Source organism: Calonectris borealis, chromosome 17 (genome assembly GCF_964195595.1).
Source record: "Calonectris borealis chromosome 17, bCalBor7.hap1.2, whole genome shotgun sequence".
NCBI classification, from domain to species: Eukaryota; Metazoa; Chordata; class Aves; order Procellariiformes; family Procellariidae; genus Calonectris; species Calonectris borealis.
This window is the reverse complement of record NC_134328.1, coordinates 12,226,202-12,246,987: the sequence shown is the minus strand read 5'-3', so window position 1 is coordinate 12,246,987 and position 20,786 is coordinate 12,226,202.

Genomic DNA, 20,786 nt, shown 5'->3' with positions numbered 1-20,786 from the left:
CCAAAATTATCTTTTGGTAATTGTAGTTGGAAATAACATCAGTCTTGTGACATAGAATGTCTTTCTGATCTCTTTTTCTGGTAGATGTTGTTCTTTACAAACTACATGCTAATATTAGAAGTTCTGAGAAAGACCTCAACATACTTTATGGGTTATATATGAGAACCCAAAAAATATTTACAGCTTGTAAAAAGTTCACTGTGTTCCAATATATTAATATTTTTGGCTCTCCATCATTTTTTTTGTAATTTTATTTTCTTGCAGTTGCTTTATAAAACATTTCAACACTGAATGTAGCCAACTGGCTTTTTGCCCTTATGGGTTTAAATAGTTCCCTGACCCCTTTCTTTTTGTCTGGAAACTGGCTTGTGCAAACACACTGTAAATAGTTAATGTGATTTTTTCACACCGTAGGACAGTTATTATCCTTATTATAAAATAAATGCAGAAAGGTTTTGACCTAAGCTGCGTGGTTTATAGGTACTGTGTTTGAATGCTTAATTGCTAGCTTTTTATTTGTTTTTTTTTATAGAGTAAAGGATCTAAAGGCCTTAAATATTTGTGTATGAGAAGACTGTATATACATTTATTAGTCATTTTAGAAGTACTAAGAACCTATATTTGAGTAAGAGGAGAAAAAAAACTACTCCTGTAGTCCTAAAATAGCAATTAATACTGCTCTTCTGGGTCTCTAAAAATCATTAAACTATCAACAAATAGAATATTTCACTTACATGCCATTTCTTGATTCTCTAATTGATAATTAGACTAGCAATTAAATCAGCTGGGTCTCCTATCACACCCATAAATGCTTACTCATTGTCCTACTTAATTAACTCCTGCTGCTTAGTCACATTTATGTCAAGAGCCCTCTTATTACAGCCTTGATGCTTTCTGTGAAAAAAGAAATTTGTTAATGAAAACAATCAAATTCATAGTTTACTATGTGTCACGATTTAAACTGCAGTAGCGTTTGTCAAGAGACAATGAAACTCCTTATACTAACATTGTGAAAACAGGACTTTATAATGTTCAGTCTTTCTCTTTTTGTATGTAACTGAATTATTTTTCAGATGAGGGAATGCAGTAAATGAGTAGTTAGGTTTAGGTCTTCCTAGGTTCTTCTGAGCACGGGAAATGTTAGAATTGCACTTGCTCTATGAGAAAAGAAGTGAAATAGGATTTTAATGAGCTAATAACTATACTGAATGACTTAGGGATACAGGACCATTGAGATTCAAAAGTAATTTGCTGAAAGTCTGGATCTTGTAGCTACATACAGCAGCATTTGTCATCACATGACAAAGTTGAAGTAGATACTACATCCCTCAAGATACGTTTGAATAGAATCAAGTCTAAATACTTGGTGCTTCCAAGCAACATTCAGATCTTCTAAGATGGGTAAATTCTAACCTGGATATGGCCATAAATGCTGAAATCCTAACACTAATGCTTTCTGTCCTCTTCCAGTTAGGAATTATCCAATTATTCAGGTGCTCAGTAGTCCTGCTGTTGATCAAGTGGGCCATTCTTTGAGAACTCACAACTGTTCTTCAAGAATTTACAAACTGTATATAACTTGAGTTGCAGATCAGTATCTTGAGTTTCAGATATCCTTTCACCTGCATAAGGCATCACCCTACCACTGGGCAAGTAGTTTCAGTCTTGCTTTTTTTACAGACTCTGTACTCCCTTCTCCCAGCAGATATTAAAAGTGCTTGTGGTGCCATGTTCTGATGCGGGCTGGGGTATTGATATGGATTAAAACTAAGCAAGTGGAAAACAAGATGCTTTAACCCAAATACAGTTTTCTGTGTAGCTGTACAGATGCTTCCACCAGCACGACTGGGCCATGCGTGAGGGTTTGGAGGAGGGCAGTGCTGGATGATAATGCTAGGTCTGAGTTTTTACAAAGCTACAGCCTTAGGATGTTGTGTTGACACAAATATAGGTGGTACTGTTCTGTGAAATAAGTCAGGGAACCAAACTGACTTAAACAGACTCTGCAGAAAGAAAGTCAGATCACTGTTTTAATCTGTTTCACAGAACAGCTCCACAAGCAGTTGTGCTTCTGCAATCAAGGCAGCAGACAGAATGGAGACAGGAAAAGGTGATGCATGAGCTGAAATGAACAGCCTAGGGTAGGTGGATATCTTAAACCTCTACTGCTACAAAAGACTTTGTATAATGCAATGATGGCTTTGTTAATGTCATTCATGGTCCTCAAGATTTGAGTTAATTTTTGGTTTCTGGAAATCTCATGTGTCTACCCTGATATGAAAAAATTAAGGCTTTTTATATTGCTTATTTATGGAGAAAAGTGTCCAAATTAGCACACAATAGCCTTCTGTGTGATAATCTCTGAAATTATTTGAAAGGAACAAACCTTTTCTCTTTTGGGCTCTATGTAAGTATTTGTAAATGCTGTTTATGAGCATCTCCAGTCCCACTGAATATGCTGAGATTTGATTCTAGATGATACTTGTGCTTAAGTGCTAAAGATGCAGGTATAAAATACTTCATGCTTTACACTACTCTAAACCAGCTATTCTGTAATTTTCAGCTTCTGTTACAAGGCCAGACCTATATCATGTCCCTAATTCCAGCATTATGTTATCAACTACACAGGTTTTATTGTACTTAACGTTCTTGCCAGTAAAGACTCTTTCATCAGAGAATAGGTAGGAAAATTAAAGAAAAAGTTTTTCTGTTGTTGTTGTAAAGGGTATTTTGAGTGTTTTTATACTTGCTAGTTCTTAGGCCATAAACAGAAATTATTATTAAATTATTCATGACAATCACAATTGGATCTAAATCCTTGATCTCTTTATGAAGAGCTCTGCAGCGTTCAGGTTGGACATTTACACACATCCCCCATACCCTTCCCCCCATCCCCCCCACCCCGAAAAAGACAGGTGAGAATCCTCTCTGAGAAGTATGGGATGATGTAAAAAAACTATTGCTATTTTACTGCCCTACGTACATGCAAGGTAAGTGTAGGCAGAGCTGGCTTGGAGCACTACAGCACATAATGCTGCAGTTGAGCAGGACAATCCCTGAGAAACTAATCTGCTTGGGTGGACTTAGAGGACGTCTCAGCCATGTAAGGACTGTCTCAGTTTTTGGTAGACTCAGGTGTGTAGCAGCATAAAAGTGCTTGGGAGACTCTTCATCCAACTCTGTCCTCATCCCGTGTTGTAACAGTGTACTTTAACGTGAACTGTAGTAACTGTCGTAGTCGATGGGAAAGTAACAATGCAAATGAAGTATGACTGTTCTTCACGTTTGTCATCTAAAAGCTTCCAAGTTGAGAAGCATTTGTCACTAAATGAAGCCTTGAGTTGTGTACTTGTTTTCTGAACACTTGAAACAAACTAGCAACTGTAAAGATCTGGTATAACAAATATGTTTTCTTATGAAGAGATGAGCATTATAGATAGTAATTCTTTCTTCATGGGAACAGCTCTAGCACAGGGGCCGTGCAACTTGTATTGCATCGTGTCCTGCTGGGATAGATGTTTGTAAATGCTGTTTTCTAGCTGAGAAGTTCAGACAGTGCAGTGTAATGCATGTGCTGTGAATAGCACATGCTACTGATTTGGGGAGTTGTCCCAGAGCTGTGTTGCTAACTAGTAGGTGACCAGCAAGTCCCATACATTCCTGCTGTGCCACAGCTTTTGCTGGATGTCTGGCAGCTTTGTAGAGGCAACTGTCAGTGCTCTGACTAGTCTGTTCGATGGCTGGAAAAGTAGAACAAATGCTCTGCACTGATGGGAGATCATAGCAGTGAGGGAGAGGAAAATGCTAATGTTCCTAAGGAAACCCACTGTGGCGTATGCCAGTCCAAGTTCTCTGGTTTTGTTTCTGAAGGCCTGCACTTCACACCCTAAGCACTGCTGTCTTTGCATCTAAAAACTTGAAAAGCAGCTTCATTATTTTCTTTCAGCTACACTGAGCTTGCTTCTTCCCCTCTGATGTCAGCAATGTCAGAACCTCTGAAAATGAAGCTGTTTGCTCAGGTGTTTATATATCCATTTGTGTATCTATGCTTAGGCTCTTGCATTTAAAATGTTTACCAAAAAATATTAATTAATACTGGCGGTTCTGTGCTTGCTGCCTCATGGTTTGCAATATTAAGTGTGGAAGTCTAATAGAGAAGATTGTAAACATAACTTCAGTGTCTTTTGCTAATGCTTCTAAATAATATTTCAAATGTAGGCAGCTTGAATGGTAGACTGCTTTGTTATGATTACTGTTATTTAAGTAAACAAAGTGCTATTGACACTATAGACTCTCGCTTCATTCCAAAAAAACCTGCTAAAGTCTACCACATCAAGAATATGTTAATTGGAGTTAATGAATTTCCATTTATGAAAGGAACCCAAGGGCCTGGTTAGAACCATTATATTTTGTAGCAAAATTTAGAGCCATCATCTTATTGTGGCTGTAATTATCTAGTGACTTTTGAACAGTGTGTCTGCTTTCCCAACAATAAAATGTTTTCTTTTCTCTCCATAAAATGGCACTTACAGCTACATCTTCATGCAGATTTCTGTGCCTGAAAAGCATGAACAATCTTAACTGAATTTAGATACCATTCAATAATTCCTGGCGTTTTATTTGTTTTTGAGCAGATTCATTGCTTTTTGTTCAAACTAAGAATTTACATGAGATACTTCTTTACATTACACCTGATGGATACACTTATATTTCTATTGTACCTGGTGGGATAAGTGTACATGCCCTCCAAATAATTTTATTTCTGACATGGAGGGCTTTATCACTTTCAAATTGGAGGCCGTGTTTGCATTAAAATTCTTCATTAATAGATATGGTCTCTGAGCACTACTTCACAGCTCTGGTTGCAGAGAGCTTGCAGAATGCTGCCTTATTGCAATTTCAAAGACCATGGAACATGACCACCACTTCTAGCCTGCTCAGTGTAAAAATTTCTTGTAAATGCCTATGTGCACACTTACCAGAATTCTCTCTGATACTCGCCGTAGTACCTAGGCACAATATGAATTAAAGATGAAGGAAAAAGACATAATTTTGAATTTTGTTACACTGTATAAACTGAAATCAAACTCTTCATGGTCTTTGAAAGTATTTTTTGTTTCAATACAGTGCATGTTTCAAATCAGGAAAAGTTGCCTTTTTTCCTTTTGCATGAAAGGCAGGGGGTCTAGGACATTTTAATAGCTTTCATATCCTACTCTGCAAATATATTATTGCAGCACAATAGTTTCTTTGCATGAGAATTGCTTAAATGATTCAAAATGGATTGAAAAATATATTTCAACTTTTAATTTTATGCACAGAACATTAATGAGCCATGCCCCTTAGAGACTTGCTGTCAGTTTAACATATTCACAATAATCTCAACACAGATGTTATTCCATCTAAATCCTTTTAGAGGGAAGAAACTAGTAATTTTTCCTTGGAGAACATCAGAAAATATGTTATTGTTGAAATTACATATTGATCCCAGAATGCTATGTAAAATATCATTGCTAGGAAGAATAAGTAGCACATTGTTTCTGAGGTAAAATGCATGTGAAACTTTTTTGAGCCTCCTGTAAATTTTAAAACAAGTGAATGTTTTGTTAGTCCCATGCAATTTTGCTTCCCTTGAGGGTGATTGTAGGCAATGATGGATATCAGCATCTAATTGTATTCTAATTTAAGAGGGCATTTGTCATTAGTTCAGATTTCTCTATTTGCAGCTGTAATGTGATGAAGTTATTGTCTCTTTCAGATATATTTCCCCGTGCATTCTCTGAGCACATGCATTAAAATACTTGCTAGAAAGAAATTACATACTAACAATAACAGTTTTTTGCTGGAAAATACTTAAAGTACTCTTTCTGTTTTGTGTTCTGTGATATGCCCGTGTTGTTTTTTCTACTTGGTGCACTCATCTTGTAGTCTCCTTGCTCTTATATTTATTTTGAAATATCTTCTTTTTTTGTATTAGGCTAGTCTTACCTGAATACAGCTTTGACAGTGAAGTTGTGTTGGTGCTATAGAAGTGGTAAGGTTGTAAGTATGCTGTAAATATTATGTTCCTCAATATTGGAGGAACTCTTTCTATTCCACTTAATCGTAACCAAGGTTGATCTTCAGTGGAGAAGCTGTAACTAGTGTCCTCTATAGACCCCAGCCATATGTAAGTGGTGCATAGGTATGTGAAAGAACATATTTAGGATGACTCAAAGCAATGGTTCTGCAATTTTCCCAAGTTCTAAGAACTTTTCTAGGACTGCATAAATAGAAGAATAATACTTAGAGTTGTTGATAGTGGAGTACATAGTGCATCATTGGTTCTATGCAAAGATAACTGGTTAGAATACATACCATCAGATTTTTCATAAGTTTTTTGGGGGAGGAGGGAGGTGAAAGATGGGGGTGCAGCTCATCCATTACGAGAAGCAGAAGGAGAATTACCAGTTCCAGTCAAAGAGGTGTTCCAACTCCTTCTTGGGAAAGAGCTGCAGCTCCCACAGCCATTTTGTGGGGACTACTGACAGTAATAAAGGTTGCAGTTATGTAACATATAATCAGTTTCAAGGCTGAAGTCTATTTTACGAGCCTTGATGCACAAAATGTCAGGGGATGATGACTTGCTGAAACTTCAAGATAGTGCAATGAAGTATCCTTTATGAAACTATTTATTTTGCAAAAACGATATCTTGATGTGAAAATAGCTGTTCATTTCTCTATTTTGCTGTTAAGAATGCTAAAGGGAAAATGACTGTTAATATGATGATTTAAAGTAGATGCAAAAATGTAAGCAAACACAAAAAAAGTCAGATAAAATTTCCAAACACAACTGCTGGGTTTAAACAGAATATATGTTATTTAAAGTTAAAAATGAACCAGAATCCAATTCAAATGTAAAGGTAATTTATATAATCCTACCACTACATTTTTCTTAATAACCTCTCAGTAAATAACTTTAAAACTATCAACAAAACATGCTTACATAATTACTGACATTATTAAAACCAAAAGTAATTAGGAAACTGTAATCAGAAAGAAGTAGAACACCAACTGGATGTATATTCAACATTTCCAACAGAAAAGTATTAAGCTAATATCTTGGCATTCAGAAGAATCTTGAGACTATTGATGTTTTTCCAGTACATGTCTATAGATTATGAATACAATTAATATATTGCAAGAATGAGGAAAGCTCAATTATTTCTAAGAGCATTCTATGCTGCTTTTCTGTTAACACCTACAGTTGCAATGTACTGGCCATATCTCTTTCTTTACCAGCCCACTCTGATAGCTGTGGAGTTACGCTGAGGTAACAGCAGAGCAAGAAGTTCAAGACTTTTACTGCAGTGAAGTTGATTCTATGTTCAGGCAGTGAAATGTGTGCAGTGATTAAGTTAGAATGACATACTGTATTTACTGAGCTGTTGGCTGAGAATGGTGAAGGCTTGGGATTTTGGATCTGTTAATGCATAGTGATGAAATAAATATCTATACAGAATGCTTCTCTCCTTGTGGAATTCATTAACAATGGAGTCAAAATCACCACTGGCTGGTGAATTCATCAGTGAAAAAGATCAAGCTTTCAATAACAGCTGCGCAACTTCTGTAAGTTTTCATGGGTATGACTAGTGTGAATTTTGCTAGGTTTGATAATGTTAACTTAAAACTCTCAGGTACTTTGAAAGATTGAATGTGTTGTAAGTGACGAAATTGCATAAGTAAGCATTGAAATAATGCTAACATGCCAAGTTTACTTTATATCTTTGTTTCTGTAGGCAGATCACAATGTTACATAAAATTTGTGACTTGCAAGAAGAGTTCAAGCTCTTGGGGCCTTCTGATCATGCCTGTTCTCAGCGTGGTTTAAATAAATCTAGAGGTTTTCTGGCTTTTTACTGTAGTGGGAGAGCAATGGCAGGGTCTTTTGCAAATACCACCGATGATACCAGAATGGAACATCATGTTTAGTAAATGATATGGGTCTCTCATATCCCTTTTTTCTTGCTGGCTTTCATTAATCGGTGAACAGTTCTGATGTCTTCCATATTTCCTGGAATTCTAGCAATTCTGAAAGATATTTTGCTACTCTTGTACCCTTTATATTTGCTTCATGTCTATAAGATTTATTTGCACTCACAGCAGCTAGTAATGCTGTCTGAAGGACAGAGGTTTTGGCATGTCCAGAACTGCGCTGAGACATCTTGATTTCTGGGGCAGGATATAAAATTGCTCCCCTGCTGAAAGGTGGACCCCAGACAGGAAGGGTCTAGTTTTGGCATTGCAATGGCATTAGGCTGTAGTCTTATACTGGATCCATTTCTCATGATGCATGCTCATCTGCCACTTGGCAAACACTTCTCAATCTATCCTGTTTAAATTTTTGGGAATGTCATAGTTCCATATGCTGACTTAATCTAAATCTTCCTTAAAAAATGCACCTCTTAATTTATTATAGGAACTAAAAATCAAAGATTTGATAGACTAATTGAGAGTAATTTCTCTACCAAGAAGTCATTGAGCCTATTTTATGACATTAAAACACTTTTGTTCTAGCCTCTAAATATATAAAGCATTCTTTTAAAGTGACCATCAGTGTTTTAACAATATGAATTTAGGTAGCCAGTCTTGTGCTGTGTTTTTACTTTAAACACATAAAAAGCCTTATATAGGTTCAATCTGATATAGAAAGTTCAAACATAATCTGGCAGCATGTAAAGCTCTATAGTCCCTAATGAGGGAATATTTATCCTGGGTAGAGTACCTCTATGAGACCTCCATACTGCCTGAGTTCAGCTTGATTTATGTAGGATTAAGCAGCCTCTTGGCCTTGAGCTAACCCTTTCAGACAGCAAACTAAGGACCTAAGGTAAAATTTAATGCTATATATTGCTGTCTGTGGAACTGCCTGTGATAGGAGATGTTTCATTGTATGGAATTAAAATGTAATCCATTGGCTAAATTTTAAATGTTACCTCCAGAGGGCCTCTGAACTGCTAAAAAGAGAGCATAGAACCAAATGAATCGGCTTGTGTGTAATACAGGAGTAGGAATTGCCTGTACCTTGCTGTATTACACTGTCTTTACTGCTTCCTCGTCAGATTCTGAGCGAGAGTGTAGCTTCAAGAAGTAAAGCTGGTATCTGGTTTGTTTCAGTACATCTTAACCACTTCTGTTGGGCTGATGGGATTTTTATTACATAAATTTTAATTTTACAATATATACACTTATGAAATAGTGTTTCTTTGTCTATCCACTAATAAAACTACTGAATTCTTCTTTTGGTCTGGGAGCAGGGCATAGTTTGAGCAGCTTAAATGATGGGAAAGAAAATAGATAAATCATTAGTAATATTATGGGGCAAAACCTATCAGGTATAGCAGGCTCAGTTTATACTCCCCAAAGAACATATTGGAAGCAAAATTGTATTTAAATTCCCTTGGAAAAGGGTCAATTGTCCCTGAGACGTCTCCCCAGAGAGAAGACTAATGTCATATGCCGAGAAGACTAATGTCATATGCTGAGAAGGCAGTAAATTTTTGCACTGTTTTGGTCCCAGATGCTAAAAGGTGATTTCCTCTGTGCCTAAGGAAAATGTTTTCCTTCTCATGGTAAAATATCCAAGTCATTCTCCCACAGCTAGCCACAACTTCAGTAGCTCTGCAAGGTCAGCCTCCTGAAATCTACTGTTTCCACCTCTAACCACTACAGCTACGTCTAAATCTCTCTACTACTAAGCTTGAAGGGATCCTACTGCTTCTAATATATGGATGGGTACTCACATTAAGGAGATAGATGCTCACAGAAATAATAATTATAACTTCTTCACTATGTACTTTTAAGACTTACTGTCTAGAAGAAGTTTAGTCTTGTGGGAATGTTTCCTCCAAAAGCATGATTATTTTGTTTATCATTACTCCAAGGAAACAAAAAGGCCCTTTCTAGCTATGTGAAATAGCCATGTACATCTCAAAAAATGCTGTCGTGTTTCTGCATTTTGCAAAGTAGAGGGTGATTTTAGCAATTATTGTTAGCTCTGTACCTTTCTGCTAATTAAAAACTGCAGACTGATCTGTGATAATCTATGGAATGATGTGCTGTGAAAGATGCTTCTCTTTTCAAAAAATATTCTCGATATTAATGTCTAGAAGGCTCTTGGGATAAGCCCCTGCCTGGAGAATGAAATTCAGTTCCTCAATAGAATACAAAGCCCTGCCTGGAGAATGAAATTCCATTCCTCTGTAGAATACAAAGAGAAAGAAATGCTTTCAGCAGCAATCTATTTTTTTTAATAGTAGCTGTGGGAGGTCATGGGATTTAAAATATTTACACTGTCATACTTAGTTACATTCAAAAGGCTCAATATTTAGACATATGCTCTATAGGTAATGTTGCCATAGTGGAGAATGGTTGTACAGTGGCTGTAGTAGAAAAAATAATGCATAAATCAATTTAGTATTGATATTGGGAAAATATAGGATGTTGGTATTGAATTTAGGTTAGGATTTTGCTGCTTTTGTTTATCCTGAAAGTAAAAAGTATTTTTTTCTTTACAAATTTGGAAAAAGGTTTACTGTTATCAATGACTTTGTTCAAGGTTTGGCAGCTTTTTTTGATCAGATTTGCTGCTCCTTATGTAAATTGCACCTTTAAACATAACGTGAAGAGGTTCTTTCCTGTAAGGAAAATAAGTTTTAACTAGGTGCTGTAACAAGATATATGCAACAAAAAGGCAAATGATGAAGCATTTTAATGTAGCTATAAATGTTGGTTTAATAGATTTTTGACTAACCCAGGTTATGACATATAATTTAACACGTCTCCCAATTCAGTGAAAACCTCTTTCAGTAGTATGTTAAATAGTACCCACTCATGCAGGCTTTCACATTAAAGTAATTAGGGGGGAGGGGGGAATTATAAGAACAGAAAGAAAGTTTACTCTTCCTTTTTATAGTGAAAACAAATGTGTTTTTCTCCAGAATCTGCCAAGCCTGTGTTTTAATGATTTAACAGATGGAGTTGGCACATGTGAACCTGGAAGATGCATCTGTCTGATTTTTCCAGTCTGAGGATTTTTTAACTGCATTAATGGCACAGATGATGGTAAAATATCACCTCCCCAGGCTGCTTTGCTCTCCTAACACATAATGTCTTTTAAGGAAAAAAAAGTGATAGGAGACTGGGGTGAGGAAAAGGCCAGAGAAATGAGGATTTGAAAAGTTTAATATTTTCTGTCTTCACTGCATTAGGCTTTTAGGCCTTTCACTTTGAATTTCATGTGCGTATAGTGTGGAAACAGAAATTCTACCCAGGCAGCATTGTCTGTGATCTTAGAGTTCTGTTAATTAATTGTTCTAAATAAACACCATTTAACTCCATTAAATAAGGAGATCAATAATGACTAGTGTTTTGTCCTTTGTAACTTAAATGACTGTTGAGTTTCCAATTTGATAATTCTACTTTTTTTGTTAGTTCTTGGAAAAGTTCTGCTCATGTGTAACTTCAGATTTAACAATCTGATTTAGTCACTTGTACTGTTCATTCAAGCGGACATGCAGATGTTGACTGTTTTAACTGTTTGGAATGAGGGCCTTAATTTGAATTTCTTTATTTTAGAGTGGAATCCTTAGCACTCACCTGGACTTCCTACTGAAACCAATGGTATGACTACCTGTATAAAGATCCTTAAGACTGTTGGTTAAATGCCTCAGTAGTGCATAGGAGTGGACTAAATTACAGGCTCATTACACTTCTGCTTCTATCTGTTTCTGCAGATATCTCTATAAGAAAGTCCCTCTTCTAAGGGAAGTATTGTCCAAGGGCCAGATCAGTACTTACTCTCATATGCTATCCAGCTGGTTGCACTAACACTACAGATAAGCACTTGCTAGGATATGGAAGGGCTCCTCATTCTGTTTCTAAACAAAAATGTTGTGATAAAATGTAATCTGCAGTGGGCTGTGAACTGTCCAGTACTTGCTGTAACAGCACCATACTTTTTGGTTCACTTCAGCTTTACTACTGCTGATAAAGAAGAAGATATAACAAGGAATGACTGTCATTGTTAATGAAATTAGCACAGATTTTCTGGCCGACATACTGAAAAAAATTTAAAATGACAATGAAAAGGGCAGCAAAACTCTTGCAAATGCTCTAGAGCTTTTTTTGCTGGAGGAAAACATCTAGTCATACAGCTGTACATCAGAAATAACTGCATAGTCACATGCTTCACTTCTGTGTGGAATCAAAGATAGATACACAGATAACACAATAGGATTTACTAATTGGTCTAATGAGACATAGTACCTCTGTCTATGAACTTTGCCTTGCCAATGTTACTAGATGATTATGGCTAAAAGAACAATACAAAAATGTACAGTTACATGTGTTTGCACTTCAGAAAATCTATTTGAAGTCGATGCAGATGCGCCACCTGTACTTCCTGGTAAAATGTGGACTCTGATCACATGAGGGAGGTGGAGCCTTATGGTTCTGCAGCTGTCCTGTCTGCTTTCTTCCATCTCTGTAGTACTCCAGTCTTGATGCCACAAACCTGTTTGAGACTGTTTACTTAAAAATATGTCTCAATAATTTAACTTACTTGTTGAGACTGCTTCTCCGTTTCCTGGTATTTTGTATAGTTTACATTGCCTAGTTTTACGTGTCTAAAAATGAGGTATGTAGATGACGCGAACTATCAGTACATTCCACTTGCTCTAGGCTATCAACCACCACAGGGTTCACCACCCTTTTGAGGTGCTTGTTTCATTTGACAACAGCTTAGGCAGCCAGCTTCAAATAAATTAGTAATTTCAGGTTGAAGCTAAGTGTGCTTAACACTACTTTTACTATGTATCATGTAAAGTAAGGGAGGGTTTCAAAATGCACTCGCATGGTTGTAAAAAAAAAAAAAAAGACTTCAGCCAGTGCAGAATCACACATTTATTTCAATAGTCTGATCGTGATTCATGTAGATATAAACAGAAACAGAATGAGTCTTTTCATTTTTAGTGAATCAAAGAGCGCTAAGAAACTTCTTTCTTCATAACACTCGAGTACCAGAAAGAAAGTGCCAATTTTCTGTAAACCTAGGACACTGAAAATATCATTGCATTAACCATAGCAAATATTACTAGAACTATTTGTTTTCTTAATGCCCTTTTGTATTTTAACAAATAGCTGTAATTTTCTTCACAGTTTTAAGGTTTGATTAATCGGTTCGTTGTGTTCTTTCTTCAGAAGAAAACGTGTTACTGATATCCCTTGGTATGAGTGACATATGGATTCTAGCTGAAATAATAGAATGTCCTTTAATTTAGCAAAACAAAAATATGCTTGGCACATTGTTCTTCTTTGCTATTATTCCAGCCAAATTTCATTTTCAAGAGTGATGCGGCCTTTTTTGTCATTGGCTATGGTGACAGTACTTCATCTGGATGAGATTCTTCATGCTTGTGAGGTGTGGTCCACAGGGTACTAGCAATAATGATAAAGGTGACATTTTTCTTGCACTGCTGTCTTCTGCCAAAGTTTTTAATGTTGCAGCTCAAGTCAGCCAACAAGTAGAAAAGGATGGTAATACCTGAAAACATGAAAATACCCTAAATTGAATGAGTTCTTTCCTTCCTTTCTATGTTTTTCTTTCAAGTTTTCTGGTAGGTATTTTTCTTTTAAAAATTCTGTGGTTTTTTTTAAGATCATCTTACAAAACACTCTAAGGTAAAATCTCTGCTAAAGGAGATGCCCTTGAAATGCAGCAATGGAAATTATATACTCTTCAGGATTCAAGCCAGTTAATAAACTGGATGATTCCAAAGCGCTTATACATGCTTTATGTGAGAAGACGTCCACAAAGACCATCCATTTCAAAACAAAACCTTCTCTCAACACATTGAACCCTATTATGAATGGACATGGTACTTTTTGGTTTGTATCATGCTGTCATGTTTATTTGTGTGCTTGTCAGAGCACTATTAATTACGGGTGAATACTTTAGGAATCTTTTGAATGACATGTACATTTTACCTCTCCAACAAATTCCAAATTGCAAGTGTGTTGCAAGTTTGGGAATTTTTACTAGTTTTTAATTCCTTCTTCCTTTTTTTCTGGACAATGATAGGTAACATATTTTGTTCTTTTACATTGACTGTAGAAAGAGGAAAAATGTGCCTTCTCCTTAAAGGTAATGCTTGCTCAAAGTCCATTTCTTACCAAGTTAGGTATAACCACTCAAACTCTGGTTACAGTAACAGTTGCAGTGCTGGTTAGTGAACATACCTATCTTCATAGGCGCTAGGCATTTTGATCTACTCTAGTATTGTCTCCATTATGATATTAAGGAACTAAAAAGTGTGTGAATATAACTGAGTTGCTGAGCAGTCTTTTTTCTCATTGTCAAGACTCCATTTGAAAGGCTCTGTATTCCAGAAACACTGATTTTATAGGACACAATGAAAGAACAGATACAAATGTGAGAAATTTTTGATGAACAACTTCCAAATAAATGCCATGGAATGAAAACATTCCAGAACTTGGAATTTTTCTACTAACTAATTCCATTGTCCGTGGAAGTCAATGAGACTTTCTATTGATAAATCTGTAAGTATCTTCTGCATCTTATATAGTAGATCAACTGTAGCTTTCTACTGTGTAACTGAGATAAATTCCATCCTTCAGAGAAAAGAATTTCTCCATTATTGAGGGATGTTCTCATTTAAGAATATTAACCACATCATGCAAGCAAAGTATTGAATGTATGCATTTAATGTCCAGTCTAAGAAAGATGGAGTTAAAAACTGCATGGAATACAGGTGGCTGCCTCCTAACTCTAAATTGTCTTGTTTGGAACTTAAAAGCATGACATGTGAATGCTTGCAAGCTGTTGTGCTCAATGACATTAATTCCTAGGAAATAAATGGAGGCTAATATTGAATGTACCATAAAAAAAACAACATGAGGATATTTTTATACTGGCAATCATGATTATTCTGACCATCAAAAATTCTTTGCATGTTTTTTTCCTCTATCTGTGTCCTGTATAAGGAGAGGCTCCACTGCCAATTTTAAGAAACTTCTGAGAGATTGCGATTCTGTATCGGTGTATGTCTGCATATGTTGGTGGTGGTTGTTGTTGAGAAACTGTTTGTACTCAAGCATGGATTTAGGGTTTTTTTAGTAATCTGTTTATTAATTTTTTCCAATAGAACAATTTGTGCAGAAAAAGAAAAGGTTAGTCAGTGTGCAAACAACCACCAGCTTCCACGATCTTATAAACCTTCAGTTATTTAACAAACCAATTGGTTTTGCCAAGTCATCATTCTAAGTTTAAAGTGAATTAAGATTATGCCCCATATATAGCCCACATTTATAGGATTTTTTTAAAATAGTTTACATCAGCTTTAAAGTAATCTGTGATTCAAGAATTAAAATATAGAAAGTAAAAATTTTTAAAACAGAAAAGATCAGAAAAGAAAAATGGAATTCTAGATAAATTTTCTTCCTATCCCCAATTTAAAATTTTTGATAGAATTAGGCTTAATGTAGTCTCTCGGACAGCAATTCTTCTCTGTAATCTGGAAAGAAAAGAACATGTCTAGAGAGAAGAGAGCGTTTTCTATTTGCCATCTAAATTTATCTGGAAATAATGACTAGATTCTTTGGAGGGCTTATGTTCTGTTCTAAGTTGTCTACAATGGGAAGTTAGAGCATGATAGGCAGGGAAATCATGCTGAACAGGGCCTTAACTTCTCAGTCTTTTTTATTTTCCAGTCACCAGACATATCCTTTGAAAACTGCAAATACAGTGACGTAACTGGATAGTATTATTCAGGCCTTCACATACAGGCTAAATGAACGCTGCTTTCTAGAAATCTAGACTTTGTTGCTAAACTTCTCCTTTGTTAGCTAAGCATATGCTATAGCTTTGGAGTTAACTGAATACCTATTTGCTCATCCCTCTATGTGCACCCCCCTCCAGATGGTTCTAATTGCATAATGGCCTTTTGCCTTTCTCTACTGGGAACCTGCGTTGATTATTTTCAGCCTTACTAAACTGGCCTTTAAGGCAGTTTCTTAGCAATTCACAGTGAATATCCTTAGTAAGTCTTGCTTTGGTTTTGTAGCACCTGCAGCTCCAATCTGTTATGGATGCTATTAGCAAAGCATGATACTGTATTTTCTGACCTAAAGCAAATAATTAGAAATCCATATGCAAGGTAAGCTCACCAAATAATAACCCCTGCAGAGGATGCTGCAAATCTGCTACATGGACAGACAGAAAATTAGCTTTGAAAATGAAGTGCTTGCAAACTAGGGAAGTAATATACAAAGACAAGTTACAACAGCTCTTCCAAAAGTTTCTTTGCTATTTGTCTCTAGTCCCCACTATAATATGGAAATTTAGAAAGTGCATAAGTCAGTTTTTTTTTTCCCAGGGTTTCTTTCGCTTGGCATCTCTTCACATTTGTGTTTTGAGTGGGAGAGTTGCCTTGCACCTAGATCATGGGTCTAGATCCCATGGGTCTAGCTCAGGGAACCTGAGATCTCTTTGGAGCTTACACAGTGAATTGCTGTATTAGTCTGGTTAAATTATTTAAGGTGTTGGCTCTCTCTTACAGAGAGAGGATATAACAATACTTCCTTACTTCCACGTCCTTTATTTGATACCTTCTTAGGTGTTCAGGACAGGAACTCTATCTCAGTCTGTGTTTTGTAAAATCTAAGACACAAGGAATCTGGTTCCAGAGGGAACATTTAGGTGTTACTGTATAGTACTGATAATCCATAACAAATAAACGAGGCACTCAATTTCTCAATCCTCACACTCCCTACAACTGGAGTGTTTGTAGTTTCTTGTTCTAGTAGCCAGGTTACAGTGAACCACAGCAGCTTACTCCAGTTCAAAGATTTTTTTTGTTGTCTGATCTGGCAGAATGGACCAGGTAATCAGAAAAACACTTGCTAATCCTCAGAATGCTGGATATTTTTCCACCATAGGAAATGAGGTTTTCTTTTAAATAGCATGGTAGTTATAGTCAAAAACTATTTTTTGTGATAGTTTTGAGAATTGACACCAATGCAAGATAAACTTAGTTTGCATCAATATTTATAAAAGTGTATTAAAACAGAGGCACTATGACTGGAAATGCCCTATGGCAGCTTACATAAGATGCTGGTGGAAGAATACAAGAGGGCCAGACTGACCCAATCTATGAAGAAGTCTTTCATCAGTAATTTGAGTAAGATTTGTCTTTCACTGTAATCAACAAGCAAAAGAAGAAAGTCAACTAAAAGAAGCTTTTAGTAATAAACTGTAATCGATGTAAGAGAAATAAACAACTCCATCATGACAATGTTGGTTGCCATCTCTAGTGCTAAACACTCAGAGAAGACAAATACTCTCTGCAGCACAAAGTGTGACTGAGTGCCTTTAAGGAATAGAAAGTGCTAAATGACCTTTTATCACTTTAATCACTTGACTGGGTAGAAAAATTTTTAATGAAGGTCATACACTATCATCTATGGTATTTTTCCAGTTGTAAGTGGCACATTCCTGACTATCACACGCTCCTCCTGATTAGGGTCTCTTCCAAAAATGTTCTTTGCAACCAGTGTCTCTTTCTTTGGAAGCTAATACTTTAGCACAGTAATAGTAACAGAATCCTAATGAACTACGTGGTGTCAGATGGTGAAGACTGGTGATTCTTTAAAGCAGTGGTTGATGTAAAAAAAAAGAATTTAAAGACTTTCTCGGTGTTGATTGTTTTTATAATTTTGTTTGAATGCCTTTAATCCTATTCCCACTGTATGAAATAAATCACTGCTATAATTACTAGTGCTTCTAAAGGCTGGTTGTGGCCTTTAGAAACTGGGCCAGAGAAAATAGTCAGTTTGACTGTACACTGCTTTTGAAAATGTAGACGGATTTCCTTGTGAAGTAGTCAGGAACTGTAATCCAGTCACATCTAGACCTTACACATAGGTTGCTTATTTCTATAATGACAATAATTATCCCTTATAATGACAATAAGAAGCCTCCTGGGTGATTTTTTTTGTGGGCATGAATCGGGTGATTCTCTGGTCCCCACTTAAAACAAAAAATGTGGGGGGGGAAAAAGGCAAGTAGCTCAGTTAAGAGATTAAGCTTTCATAAGAGGCTGGGTTGAAGCCATATAATAAATTTTAGGCAGATGACCTATTGAAGACAGGCTTGGAAGGAAAGCAAAGCTTAGAGGTTTGGCTTGACATCCAAGTAGAGTTGCTTGGTCTAATCCTATGGGGAGTAAGTGATTGCTTACAAGGGTATTCTGGACTGAAGAAAGAATATGATATATTGAAATTATGTTAATATTTTTATTTTGGAAGATTATCTGGACATGAAGACCTTTGCCTTCTCCTCTGTAACTATAAAAGTTGAAAGTAAGTTTTTTTTCAACTGAAACATGGTTGTTTTTCAGTTCTGTTTTTTTTTTTATAGAAGAGCAGGGAATTGTCCACTATTGTCAAGAAGATCATAACCAAGAGTAAAAGATAAATTACAGCTAAAATATTCAAGAGTAACAGATCTAAGGCAAGATGACATTCAGTTTTCAAAGATGGTTGAGCTTGTTTTTGTGCAACTCTGCAACTAGAAATACTGGGGATCGTAGTGCTGAGACTACATTGTCTGCTGATATACCCTTCCAACTCTGCTTTCCCTGGGCACACTGGCATGGGCCAGTGTTGGTGATTTCTGAATTTGTGTCCAGTTCTATGGTACATATGTGCCTGTACTCTTCCTATGGTCCACTATTTTCTGATATTCTGAGGACTCAGTTTACATTTACTTGAGCTCATTTCACAAGACTACCTTTACATATACGTTAAGACTCCTTATACTGTAATTTGAGTTGCTTTGTTGTTCCTTTTCTAATTGGTGCAATGAAAGCAGTCTGCAGAGACATCAATATTAAACACCAGAAAGACAGTTTTCTAAGTAGATCATGCATCTGATGAGCCATGTGAGAGAGCTGCAGGGAAATAGGTCTATGCTGGTATTAAAAAATAAAACCAGCCCGCCTTGTTTGAACAGACACAAATGAAACATTTGCATCCTTGGTAATTTGGATGCTGGCAAAGAAGCCTTGTTTGTCAGTCCTTTGACTTCAGACACTGTCATATTATTTTCACTCAGAAGAATATGTACCAAAGAAAAAGGAAGGCAAAGTATGTTTGTTGCTTCTCTACGTGTTCAGCGGGAAGCCAGTGATTTGTTATGCAGACACATCACATTGTTATGCTACACAATGCAATACCGTGAAGTGTGATAGGTCTTGAAAGATGAAAATGTCTCTGTGGGACAATCACTCTCGGAGTATTCATCTATCAGTTTGTATCGTGCTTGTCCAAGTCAAACAGAGCAGCAGAAATCCCAACATCTGTGATGCCTGCTCTTACTTTTTACAAATCAAATATAAACATAAACAGTAGGAGTCCTGTTCCTGAGATGAAATATATAAGCTTTGTCATAGTGTCATTAATATTTTGTGTTGCTCAGCATATGTTGACTGTTGCTCTGTAAGGCTTGGGATTTGGGCTTCAGAGGAGCTTGTGCAAATGTTGCCTTCAGTTTCTGTGTTATGTAAATTCATTCCTTTTGTGTAACTTCTTTTCCACCAAATTTTACTGTCATTTTCAACCAGTGGACCCAGGTTGAAAGTAAAATGCTGCTGGAGAAGTTGTTTCCATCTGATTCTGCATGAAAGGCATGTGTACACATGAATTTTACAGACTCAGCACAAAACCGTAAGGCCTTGAAAGTACTTAAGTAAGCCCAAATCACATACTTGCACAAAGCTCTGTAGAATTTAGTGAAGTCTTTTTACTTTGAGTTTGTCACTTCATTTGGAAGTTTAATTACACTCATGAAACTGCTGAGGTTGTTAAAATTCACCATGTTTCCTTAGCTGCAGGTGAGGCAAGGGAAGACAGCAAGAAGAGTTGTGCTAAGAAATCTTCCTGTGTTTCTCCCATGACAGCTTGTCTCCCAGTTTACATTCCTGAGCTTCAAATATCACTCCAAGCTAGACATCTCTTGAAACCTGACCCATTTATTCCATTCCTACTCATCATATTTTGGTGAGGAGGCTAGGTTCACATCTAACTGTAGTCTGCACAGGAAAAAGCTAGAGGAAAACACAATTTTCATAAATTTTCACTGAGGGGGGGAAAAGCTGCCCTGCAAACTGGAAATTTTCTGATTGAACACAATTTGTTCAAATTGCATGGTGCTGCAAATGATGAGCATGAGAAGAATGTGAGAGAAAACAGTAAGAACAAAATTCTCACTTTTATGAAATCTGTTCTGTGGTGCTGGAATGAAGCAGAAAGTTCTTAATGCAAATTAAAATCAGGTCCTAAAACCATATTGAGTTTTCAACTCATTTTCTGTTGCCCTTGGCCTTGCTGGTGCTGCTTTCTATTTCATTGTTAAATCTGAACTGTTCTATATATGCAATCTTCATGAATAAATGTAAGCTCTTTTTCTATTAAAAATTTGTGTATTGTCTGCACTCTTGACTTTTCACAAGCATTCTAAAACTAACTTTTACTTATGTTGTAGTAATGTCTGGGAACCCCTAGCAGTGGATCAGGATTGTATTGTCCTAGATGGCTCACGAACAAAAGTGCCAGCTCTTGTTCTAAATAATTTACTTTGGCCATAGGCACAATCAACTGGTTATATTTGGCTATATTCTGTAGAACTATTTCAGCACTAAGTGTAACATTATAGAAACTGACTGTGCCAG